Source organism: Hyperolius riggenbachi, chromosome 6 (assembly GCF_040937935.1).
Source record: "Hyperolius riggenbachi isolate aHypRig1 chromosome 6, aHypRig1.pri, whole genome shotgun sequence".
Lineage (NCBI taxonomy): Eukaryota > Metazoa > Chordata > Amphibia > Anura > Hyperoliidae > Hyperolius > Hyperolius riggenbachi.
In genome coordinates, this window is record NC_090651.1 from 159684739 (window position 1) to 159697783 (window position 13045).

Here is a 13045-nt window from a genome sequence, read left to right on the forward strand (position 1 = left end):
CGAGTATAGGTTAGCTAGGTAGGTGCCTCCAATATTGATAGCCAGTATAGTTGCCCCCAGTACAGGTTAGATAGGTAGGTTCCTCAGTATGAGTTAGATAGGTAGGTGCCCCCAGTATAGGTTAGATAGGTAGGTGCCCCCAATATAGGTTAGATAGGTAGGTGCCCCGAGTATAGGTTAGATAGGTAGGTGCCCGGAGTATAGGTTAGATAGGTAGGTGCCCCGAGTGTAGGCTAGATAGGTAGGTGCCCGCAGTATAGGTTAGTTAGGCAGGTGCCCTGAGTATAGGTTAGATAGGTAGGTTCCTCGAGTATAGGTTAGATAGGTAGGTTCCCCCAGTATAGGTTAGATAGGTAGGTTCATCCAAATGCAGGTTAGATAGGTAGGTTCCCCCAGTATAGGTTAGATAGATAGGTGCTGCGAGCATAGGTTAGATAGGTAGGTACCCCGTGTATTAGTTAGATAGGTAGGTGCCCTGAATATAGGTTAGATGGGTAGGTGCTCCAAGTATAGATTACAAGGGTAGGTGCCCCCAGTATAGGTTAGATAGGTAGGTGCCTCGAGTATAGGTTAGATAGGTAGGTTCCTCCAGCTGCAGGAGGAGCAGGCATAATGGTGGGGGCAGCGGGCATAGCTAGTTACAACTCACCTTCTTTCCGTGATCCCCCGCAGCCTCTATCTCCTTCCTGTCCCAGGCATCTTTTGCTTTGGTAACAGCGCCCCCTGTTATAGAAATAGATACTTGCTTGTGAGAACTGAATGTCTTTTTATTTTATTCACATTCTTTTCTTAATTCAATTAAATGCTTTCAATGCCAGAGGGGTTCTTTAACCATTTATGCCGCGCGGACGTGAGCCTCACGTCCGCAGCGGCAGCTGCTACAGCTGCAGGGAAGCGCTAGTCACGACCCTGAAGTTTGGGGGGGTTTGCTCGCAATTGTGCAGGCAAATGCCCGCGATCGCAATGTTGCTGGTAGCAGGGTGGATTGGCTGCAGGGGACAAAAGTCCCCTGTGCCAATCTGTACATGTCCAATGAGAATAAACACTGTTTTTGTTAAAAAAAAACAGTGTTTATTCTTAAATAGAGACAGCGCGCTTCCTTTTGTTCCCACTTTCCTCTGCCGATTGTTAGATTTAGGAATGGGAACAAAGTTCCCATTCTTTAATCTCCCTGCAGGCCACCCGTGATGCAGTCTTCCATTGAATCCTGCATCAGTTCCCTAGTTACAATGTAGCAACACATTACAAGTACGCTACATAGGGATTTGCTCAGCGGGGACATCTTGTGGCCAAATAGTAAAATTACACCTACTGACTTTAGGGATAAAAAAAAAAAAATAATATGTATGTCAAGAGGACATATTATTATAAATGTATGGGCTAAAAATTAGCAATTAACGTAAAAAAATGTACCTTTATTTCCAAATAAAATATTATCACCATACATTATACTAGGGATATAATTTTAACGTTGCAATAACCGGGACCAATGGACAAATAAAATGTGTGGATTTTAATTATGGTAGCATAGCACATGCTACCGTAATTAAAATCCACACATTTTATTTGCCCATTTGTCCCGAATTATTTTATTCTAAATGCATTTTAACAGGAATAATTAAGAAACAAATTGAAAAAATTATTATTTCGCAGTTTTCGGCCATTATAGTTTTAAAATAGCACATTTTAAAACTATAATGGCCGAAAACTGCAAAATAATGATTTTTTCAATTTGCTTCTTAATTATTCCTGTTAAAATGCATTTAGAATAAAATAATTCTTAACATAATGTGCCACCCAAAGAAAGCCTAATTGGTGCAAGAAAAAAACAAGGTATAGATCATTTATTTGTGATAAGTAGTGATAAAGTTATTGGGGAATGAAAGGAAGGAGCACTGAAATGGGAAAATTCCTCGTCCATAAGGTGAAAAATACCTTGGGCTGAAATGGTTAATGAAAACAATTAAGGCATGTGATAAGAGTGCTATCTCAGAGTGGTGCTTTTTGTTTTGCATCAAAGCGACTTTATCTTTTAATTATGCATCAGCTGCCAGGTGCTTGTTCTCCTTTTCATTATTTTAATGGTGACCATCCACCCTCCAAATCATAAGGGGGTTCACATTGGGCGCTTTACTGCAATCGCGGTCTTGCAAATTGCCATGATTTGCGCTTGTGATTCCCATTCAATAGAATGAAAATCACAGAGCAATCGCCCCCGAAATACTGCATGCAGCGCATTTGCGATTAATTGAAATCGCAACCGCAGCAGTGTGAATTATCCATGGGGATACCTTAGTAGCAGCACTTGCTGATCGCTGGCAATCAGCAAAGCGCTGAAGAATCGTCCCAGTATGAACCAACCCTAACTCCTTATATTGCCACATCAGTCAGCATGGGTTTGCTGTCTGACAATACCAGCACACATGGTCCTTGACATGTGGTTGTTCTACAAGAAGGTGGCAGAATTCTCCCCCCATCCTTGCAAAACATGCATATACATTTACACAGAGATGGCTCGAACCTCCGATTTTCAGTTCGCAAACCTCTAACGCAAACCTCCGCAAAATCCGTGAACCGCAATACACTTTAATGGGGAGGCGAACTTTGAAAATTATAAACATTTATGCTGGCCACAAAAGTGATGGAAAAGATGTTTCAAGGGGTCTAACATCTGAGTTTTTGCCTGGTGGAGTGGGATACACGCCAAAAGTCCCTGGGAAAAATCTGGATTTGACGCAAGGCAGCGTCAAATGGGCAGAAATCACATTGAATGCTAAATTGGAGGCCTAAAGTGCTTTAAAACATCTTGCATGTGTTTACATCAATCAGGGAGTGTAATTAGAGTACTGCTTCACACTGACAGATCAAACTCACTGTGTAACGCACCGCACACAGCTGTTTGTGTAGTGACGGCTGTGCCGGACTGGTGCGCACCATGGCCAGAGTGCAGTCCATGGCGGTTTTCAAGCTCATATGGTCGCTGGGCTGAGGTAGTTCAATGACAGAACAACAGTGACTGCCCAGCTGATCGAATTTGGTCTGTCCTCAATGAAGCAATGACCTTATTCTCTTGGGTGTGCCCCCCCCCCCCTTTCGAGACACTCATATAGCCGTCAGTCATTGCTTCATTGGGGTACGCAAGCCCCTTCACCGTGGCAAGGTAACAATCACGAAGGGGAATTGACACGTGTACATGCCAATTGTTTTGTTGTTGCAGCTGCAGTGCACTGCTAGCAGCGGCCTTAAAAATTTAGGAATCCGCCTGAAGTCCTGGACCCTGTTGGTGGTGGTGGAGAAGGCAGTCAAGTGGCCTGCATGCAGAGATGCTGTGTGGGGACAGACTTAGTCATCGGGCGGGCAGTAGCCATCTGGGATCCATGCCTCAATCATTTTGATAAAGATGAGGTACTGAACACTTTTGTGACCTAGGCGACTTCTCTTCTCAGTAACAATGCCTCCAGCTGCGCTGAAGGTCCTTTCTGACAGGACGCTTGAGGCAGGGCAAGACAGAAGTTTTATGGCAAATTGTGACAGCTCTGGCCACAGGTCGAGCCTGCGCACCCAGTAGTCCAAGGGTTCATCGCTGCTCACAGTGTCTACATCCACACTTAAGGCCAGGTAGTCGGCTACCTACCGGTCCAGGCGTTGGTGGAGGGTGGATCCGGAAGGGCTAAAGCGAGGCATTGGACTAAAGAATGTCCGCATGTCCGACATCACCATGAGATCACTGGAGCGTCCTGTCCTTGCCTGCGTGGACATGGGGGAAGGATTACTGGCACTGGTACCTTTATTCTGTTGTGCTGTGACATCACCCTTAAACGCACTGTAAAGCATAGTTGCCAGCTTGTTCTGCAAGTGCTGCATCCTTTTTGCCTTCTGGTGATTTGGAAACATCTCTGCCACTTTGTGCCTACACCGAGGGTCTAGTAGCATGGCCACCCAGTACAGCTCATTCCCCTTGAGTTTTTTTATACGGGGGTCCCCAGGCTGGACAGTATGAAAGACTCCATCTGCACAAATTTGGATACAGATGTACTATCCATATCCTCTTGCTCTTCCTCAGTGACATCTGGTAAGTTCTCCTCCTCCCCCCAGCCACGAACAATACCACGGAAACGTTGAGCAGCACAAACCCCCTGTGAAGCCTGCTGCAGTTGTTCTTCTGCCGCCTCCTCCTCCAAAAAAAAAACCACCTTCCTCATCATCTGAGTCTGACTCCTCTTCCCCACACGACTCTTCCTCCTCCTCCCCTCTCTGTGCTGCCACAGGTGTTGAAGAAACATCTTGTTCTGATGAGAATTGATCCCACAACTCTTCCTCCTGTTCCTGTTCCTGATCACGCTCGTCCACAGCTTGAACCACCACTCTACGCACGGCATGCTCCAGGGAGAAAGCATACGGGATCAAGTTGCTGATTGCACCTTCACTGCAACTCACCATGTTTGTCACCTCGTCAAACGGCCGCATGAGCCTGCAGGCATTTTGCATGAGTGTCCAGTTCTTCGGCCAGAACATCCCCATCTCCCCAGAGTGTGTCCTTCTACTGTAGTTGCAGTAGTAATCGAACATCAGCAGGGTTGAATTCCAGCGAGTCGGGCTATCGCAAATTAAGCGTCTCACCAGCAAGTTGTTTCTCCGCTGAATATCGGCAAAGCGTGCCATGGCCGTGTAAGACCGCCTGAAATGCCCACACACCTTCCTGGACTGCTTCAGGATGTCCTGTAGGCCTGGGTACTCTCTGAATTATGAGATTCAGCACATGTGCAATGCAGGGTACATGTGTCAACTTTCCCAAATTCAAAGCCAAAATGAGATTGCTTCCGTTGTCAGACACCACATTGCCAATCTCCAGTTGGTTCGGGGTCAGCCACTGATCCACCTGTTTCTTAAGAGCAGCCAGGAGAGCTGCTCCAGTGTGACTCTCCGCTTTGAGGCAAGACATGTCTAACATGGCGTGACACCGTCGTACCTGGCATGCAGCATAGGCCCTGGGGAGCTGGGGCTGTGTGGCTGGAGAGGAGATCGCAGCACCAGTAGAGTTGAAGTGTCACTCAGCCAAGGAGGAGGAGTATGATGATGACAGCAAAGAGAATGTAGCAGGAGGAGAGGAGGTGGCAGGACACCTGCCTGCAAGCCGTGGAGATGTCACAACTAGGTCCGCTGCACAGCCACGTACTCCCTGCTTGCCAGCGGTCACCAGGTTGACCCAATGGGCTGTGTAAGTAATGTACCTGCCATGACCGTGCTTGGCAGACCAGGCATCCATGGTCTGATGGACCCTTGACCCAACGCTGTGTGCCAGAGATGACACCACTTGCCTCTCAACTTCATGGTACAGTTTGGGTATCGCCTTTTTTGAGAAATAATTGCGGCTTGGTATCTTCCACTGCGGTGTCCCAATGGCCACACATTTTTGGAAGGCCTCAGAGTCCACCAGCTGGTATGGTAACAGCTGGTGAGCTAACAGTTCCGCCAAGCCAGCTGTCAGACGCCGGGCAAAGGGGTGACTGGCAGACATTGGCTTCTTCCGTTTAAAGATTTCCCTCATGGACACCTGGCTGCTGTTGTGGGCAGAGGAGCAGGAACTGCTCATGGCGAGAGGTGGAGTGGAGGAGGGTAGCTGTGATCGTGAAGGTGCAAGGGAGAAAGCGGCTGAAGATGATGCACCTGAAGGAGGAAGAGGAGAGGGAGGGTGTCTTCTTTTGTGTGCTGCTTTTCCTCTGGTGCTCTTCCCATTGCAGTTTGTGCCTTTTCTCCATGTGCCTTCGTAAGGCAGTTGACCCTACGCGGCTGTTGGCCTTTCCACGGCTCAATTTTTGGTGGCAGAGAGAACAGATGGCATTGCTCTGATCTAAGGCAGACACACACAAAAATTTGCAAACCGCTGAGCCCCCCTGGGATGTGGGCACTATGGTGGCCTCAGCAGCTGACGTTGAAGGGCATGTTGGCTGTCTGTCCATAGGTGGCGATACATGGCGCCGGACACCACCACCAGCTGTTTCTGAAGACGAGCTCCCCCTGCTTATTTCAGCAACGCGTCTCCACCTACTCCCCTCTGACTCTCCCTCTGAACTGTCCCCTTGGTCATCTCGTCTCTTAGGAACCCAGGTGGCATCCGTATCATCATAATCATCATAATCATCCTCCCCAGCTTCGCTTGCCTCAGACACCTCATAAACTGCACCAACAGCAGGTACTTCATCATCCTCCTCCTCACACGTTACGTCCATAGTGTCGCCTAACTCAGACATATGAGGTGGTGTAACTTGCTTAGCGCCTTCATCTTGTTGTAACAATAATGTCTGTGAACCAGTTAATTTCCCACCAAATAACTCCTGCGAAGTGTCAAATGCAGCAGATGTGGTGCTTGTAGTAGCGCTGGTGGCTGAGGAAGATGAGGTGTTCTGTGTTAAATAGTCATCCCCATCCTGACAATCTTGGGAGTTGATGGGACTTGCCTTCTTCTGAGCACTGTACTTTGGGCCAGGGCCACACGAAATTACGTCAGCACGACCTCGAACAGACCTGCCGGGTGGCCTTCCTGTGGGTCTGCCCCTGCCTCTACCTGTTTTGTCCATATCAGGTGGATGAAGTGAAAGGTATACACTGACTTGACTAATTCAATGTGCAGTCATACAGGTGCAGTGAAAGGTATACAGTGACTGGTATTACAATACAATGTGCAGCTGTCACACACACAGGTGCAGTTAACAGGTATGCACAGACTGGTATATAAAACAGCGTGCTGTCACACAGGTGCAGTGAAAGGTATACAGTGACTGGTATTACAATACAATGTGCAGCTGTCACACACACAGGTGCAGTGAACAGGTATGCAGTGACTAGTATATAAAACTGCGTGCTGTCACACAGGTGCAGTGAAAGGTATACAGTGACTGGTACTACAATACAATGTGCAGCTGTCACACACACACAGGTGCAGTGAAAAGGTAGGCACTGAATGTGCTGCGCCTGGCACAGTATAGCAATTATCAACAACCAGCTGCGACAGACAGGGCTGTATATGCAGTGTCAGTGGGCCACACACAAAACAAAAAAAACACATCACAAAAACATTAGCTCTCAAAAGAGCTGTTTTGGTGGTGCTTTTCAGGAACAAATATCAGCAAGGAACAAGCTAACAGACCTCCTAACAATCGGTTTCCCTATCTCTCCAATATCTCTCCCTTCTCTCACTAATACTGCAGCACAAAGAGTGAGAACATGGCCGACGCTGCTGCCTTATATAAGGAAGGGGGGGGGGGGCTCCAGGAGGGAGTGCAGCCTGATTGGCTGCCATGTGTCTGCTGACTGTGATGTAGAGGGTCAAAGTTTAGCCCAATTATGTAGTATAGGGGGGCGGATTGAACCGACATAAAATTTGCGTTCAGCCGCCAACGCGAATCCACGTAGTTCACATGCGAACCGTTCGGCACATCTCTACTTAGAGCACTAAGGCTTAAAACACAACTGAAGTGATAAGAACATGCAGGCTGCCATATTTATTTCCTTTTAAACAATACCAGTTGCCTGGTAGCCCTGCTGATCTATTTGACTGCAGTAGTATCTAAAGCATCATGTCAGAAACACCTTATCTGCATATGCTTGTTCAGGATCTATGGCTAAAAGTGTTAATGTAGCCATACATCTAGTGATGATGGGCAGATTTGACCAAGAGACAAATCTTACTCTAATCAAATCTGATGAGAGAGAGATCTCTTGGTTGCCCATACACCCTAGGCAGATTCCCGATCAATGTCATGCTGAAGTTGATCAGGAATCAGCCGTGTGACGCCGCATCCGGCCGCCTCGCTGACCCTACGCTATCCCCCTAATGTTTAACCACTTCAGCCTACAGCTTCGAAAATCTTATGCATCCGAGCAATGTTCAACTCCCATTCATTCGCTAATAACTTTATCGCTACTTATCAAAATTAATTGATCTATATCTCGGTTTTTCCGCCACTAATTAGGCTTTCTTTAGGTAGTACATTTTGCTAAGAGTCACTTTACTGTAAATACATTTTAACAGGAAGATTAAGATAGAAATGGAAAAAAATCATTATTTCTCAGTTTTTGGCCATTATAGTTTAAAATTAATACATGCTACAGTAATTATAACCCATGCATTTTATGTGCCCATTTGTCCCGCTTATTACACCATTTAAATTACGTCCCTATCACAATTTATGGCGCCGATATTTTATTTAGAAATAAAGGTGCATTTTTTCAATTTGCGTCCATCACTATTTACAAGCTTATAATTTTAAAAAATTTAATAAGATACTCTCTTGACATGTATATTTAAAAAGTTCAGACCCTTAGGTAACTATTTATGTAGTTTTTTTTTTTTTAATTGTAATTTTTTTTATTTTTTTTTTAATACAAAACTGTATTTGGGTAATTTTAGTTTGGGAGGTAAATAGCCAATTTTAGATGTAATATAATGTATTTTTTTATTCAATACAGGTATGTGGGTGCAGTTTACTATTTGGCCACAAGATGGCCACATTCAAAAAATTCCTGGATGCGAACGATGTCGCATCTAGGAACTAAAATGAATAGAAGAAGTTTCCTGGGGGCAGAAATACCACGCTCTCTGATGAGAAAGCGTCGGTATTTCTGCCGGGGACTTAGATCGGTGAATGGGAATTATATTCCCATTCACTGATCGGGGGGGCAGCGGGAGGCAGCGGGAGCGCGCGCGGGCCCGATCACGCGCACCACACAGCTGCAGCACCACTGCCTATCTGGACGGATATATGCCTATCTGGACGGAAGTGGTTAATGTCTCCCCCCCCCCCCGATGCCCAGTGCAAGCTATACATTACCTGTCTGTGGCCGCTGCTTATCGCTGGCTCCGGGCTTCCTCTTTTCTCCATACATGCGCCATGTGGTTTGATGTCACATACACGCCTTTACTAGGCAACCACATGGGGCGCACGTGTGTCAAGCAAGGAATGCGATCAGAGCCAGTGGAGGACAAGTGGTGGCCATGGACAGGTAATGTGTAGCTTGCACTGGGCATCGGGGGGGGGGGATTAAACATTAGGGGAAACCGTGGGGGATTAGTCACACGGTCGAGCAGGTGGGCCCTACATCTTGCAATATGTGCGATCAACTAATGCATCCTATTTCGGCCTGAAATTGGTCACATTGGCGGTCGGGCATGCACTGGGCAGCACTGATTTTCAACCGATTAGATTATAATAATCAAATCAGAGGGTCGATCGGCCGCCAAGTCGCCTGATGTATGGCTATCTTAAGAGGCAGTTTACCAGCAGTATAGCCAGAAAACTGGTATTGATTAATCATTTCTGCCTCTGGGATGTGAGCCTCACGTCCGCAGTGGCAGCTGCTACAGCCGCAGGGACGCGCTAGTCACGTCCCTGCAGTTTGGGGAGCTGTGCGGGCGATTGCGCGGGCAAATGCCTGCGATCATGATGTTACCAGCAACAAGGGGGGATTGACTGCAAGGGACAAAAGTACCCCGTGCAAATCCAAACATGTCCGCCGAGAATGAACACTGTTTTAGCTCAAAAACAGTGTTCATTCTGAAATAGAGCTGCTGCACTTCCTCCCGCAAACGATTTCCGCACTTACCGCCGCTGATCGTTAGATTTATAATTGGGAATAAAGTTCCCATTCATTAATCTCCCCGCAGGCCACCGTGATAACAGGCATCCATTGATACCTGCATCACTTAGTTACAATGTAGCAACACATTGCTCCCTATAGCGTACATATTGTACGTGAATAGGAAGCACTCAACGGGGACATCTTGTGGCCAAATAGTAAAATTACACCTATTGACTTTAGGGAATAAAATGTTTTTAATATGCATGTCAAGACGGCATATTATTATTAAATTATGGGCTAAAAATTAGTAATGGATATAAAACTGAAAAAATGCACCTTTATTTCCAAACAAAATACCGTCACCATACATTATACTAGGGATATAATTTTAATGATGCAATAACCGGGACAAATGGCCACATAAAATGTGTAGATTTTAATTACGGTAGCATGAATTATTTTAAAACTATAATGGCTGAAAACTGAGAAATAATGAATTTTTTAAATTTTTTTCTTATTATTCCCATTATAATGCATTTAGAATAAAATAATTCTTAGCATAATGTACCACCCAAAGAAAGCCTAATTGGTGGCAGAAAAAAAAGGTATAGATCATTTTGCTGTGATAAGTAGTGATAAAGTTATTGGAGAATGAAAGGGAGGAGCGCTGAAATGTGAAAATTCCTCTTAAGTTGAAAAATACCCGCGTGCTGAAATGGTTAATAAACAACAATATTTAATAATGTAATGTACTGTATTTATTAAACAAATATCCAGTAACCTATCTGCATGTGGTAAAAGTAAATTCTTAGGGCCTTTTCACATTGCATCATTTGTGTTGCAGAATAATTCTGCATGCGAACTCACTGCTCATACAATTCTATGAGGCAATTCACATCTCTGTATTGTAGCGGATCGTATTATTCTAACTCACTGCATACAGGGCTTTGTATTAACGCCTGTTTCCAGTCTCCATTGCAGGTCACACACATTGTAACACGTGCGTTATGTAAAACAGTGCGAATACAGTGTTCGTTCGACTCACTGGGATTCACTCATCAGGTGTGAGAGACTGTTTTTATAAAGAACCGGGATCCAGCAAAGCCTGATCACACATACAACACATTTGTGGAAGTGTCATGACTTGAACAAACACTGCCTGTCTCATAAGTAAGGCATAGGAGAACTAATTTCCTCAACAGGGACACGGCCTTAAAATACATATTGTTATTACAAGGTCTGCTATGTTTTCAGGTAAATGTCAGATGGAAAAATGTGATCTTGTTTATTGTTAAGTTTTGTTTTCAATCATTGTCCTCTTGCATGTTCTCCTTCGTATTGTCATGTCTACTTTCAGGCCTCTTTCACAGTAGGATGTTGCGTTTTGATGCGACATTAAAGTTGCAACGCAAATTACAACGCAATGTCCCCCAAAAAGTCGCAACGCAACTTAATGCCCCGTTAAGGTTGCATACAGTAGAGCATACAGGCAATGAAAAGTATGTTTCAAAGTCATTACTGAGCATGTGAAACAGTCCAACGCAGCTAATAACGTGTATAACGCACTGTATGCAGTACTTTCACTTAACGTGCAGCGTTAGTCACCAACGCAACGTGTGCACTGTGAATAGGGCATTGATTTTTCATTGCAGTGAGTTATTCTGCGTTAAATGTTGTTATAACGTGCAACTTTAACGTCGCACTGTGAAAGAGGCCTAAAGTGTCAAATATTGAAAAACTTGAGCAGTGAATAGAGAGGTTGTGAGTTAGCTGCTAGAATTTAAGTTATATTTACCGGTACTTTTTTTTCTTTTGTTGCCTTTCAATTTAACAGTGTTTTTTATTGTCGTTTTATCTGTCTGTTTCTCTTTTCTCCATGTTATTAAATCATACAAATAATTTGCTAATTAGTGGAAGAGGTTAGCTAGTAAAGGATACGTTATATTTTTTGCTGCATTGTAGGGCCGCTGGCATATAGAGTGGCCATAGATAGTGAGATACTTTTTTTTAACCTTTTCATTTACTATAGTGGCTTTATTGTTTTGTGTCCTTTTCCTCCTTTTTCTTTAATTTAATCCATGCAAGGAGGCAAATGGGTCCTTGCATCTACTGCATATAAGCTTTCTTACCTGAATAACACCTGCCCCTGAACCCATGGCTATTATACACTGAAGACCAGAATCTAACGTGCGATCTGTCTTCATCTTAGGATGCAGCTTATTTTAATGATTAATATTTTGGTGCAGTGGGTGGTTGGGACTATATTCATTGACAATAATTTTGTGGAGCATATGGAGATGGACCACAGCATGGAAGTGGTGCATCCTTGCATCAGAAGTTAGCCTTATTTGGCAGAAGGGTAGATAGATATGAAGTCAAAACCACACAGCTTATTAAGGAACATCAGCATCATAATCAGCTTTATTTGCTACGTACGCCAAGTGGCGTACCTGGAATTGTTTTTGGAACACATGGCATGGCAGTTGTACATACATTGACCTAGAATAGACTGCATGAGAATGATCATGATACATACACTCAACCAAGAGATATAGACATGAACTATAGTAGCTGGGATAAGAGGCCAGATCCACAAAGTAAGAAAGATCAGGGAGGGCACTCCAGGTAAAATAACTGTCCATGAGCTAGTCAAACCTGTCATGTACTTTATACTGGTTGAACTCGATGGACGTATGTCTTTTTTCAACCAAAATAACTATGTAACTATGTAAAGCTTGAGTTCAGTTGGAGTACAGCTTCAGGGAAGAAGGTACTCCAGTGCCTGGTGGTTCTGGAGTGGATGGCGCTGAAACGGCGGACCAATGAGAGGAGCTTGAAGAAGCGACTGCCTGGGTGGGAGGGGTCATACGAGATCTTGGTGGCCCTCATCCTCATTCTGGCTGTGTGGAGGAGATCTAGGGGTGGCAGTGGCAAACCAATAATTTTTTCTGCAGTGCCGATTATACTATGAAGTTTGTACTGGTCACTAGCAGATGCCCTTGCCTACCAGATGATGAGGGAGGAGCATCGGGTGGATTCCACGGTAGCAGTATAAAAGCCCCTGAGCAACTCGCACGGAATGCCAAATTTTTTCAGTTGGCGCAAGAAAAATAACCTGCTGTGCCTTTTTCTGAATTTTGGTGGTGTTCTGCCCACATCTTAGGTCTTTAGTAATGGTTGTGCCAAGGAACCAAACGCACTGGACCCTGGAGACTTCGGGATGTGAACTGGGTGGAGGGAGGAGGGGCGTTTCCTGAAATCCATGCACAATTCAACAGTCTTTGACGCATTCAGGGCGAGATTGTTGTCTGTGCACCAGTTGCAGATCCCATCTCGCTATGGTAGGCATGCTCTTTGTTTCCGCTGATGAAGCCAATAATAGTTGTATCATCCGCAAATGTAATGACCTTAACAGAGTCATCAGTTGAGGTACAGTTGTTGGTGTACAAGGAGAACAATATAAGGA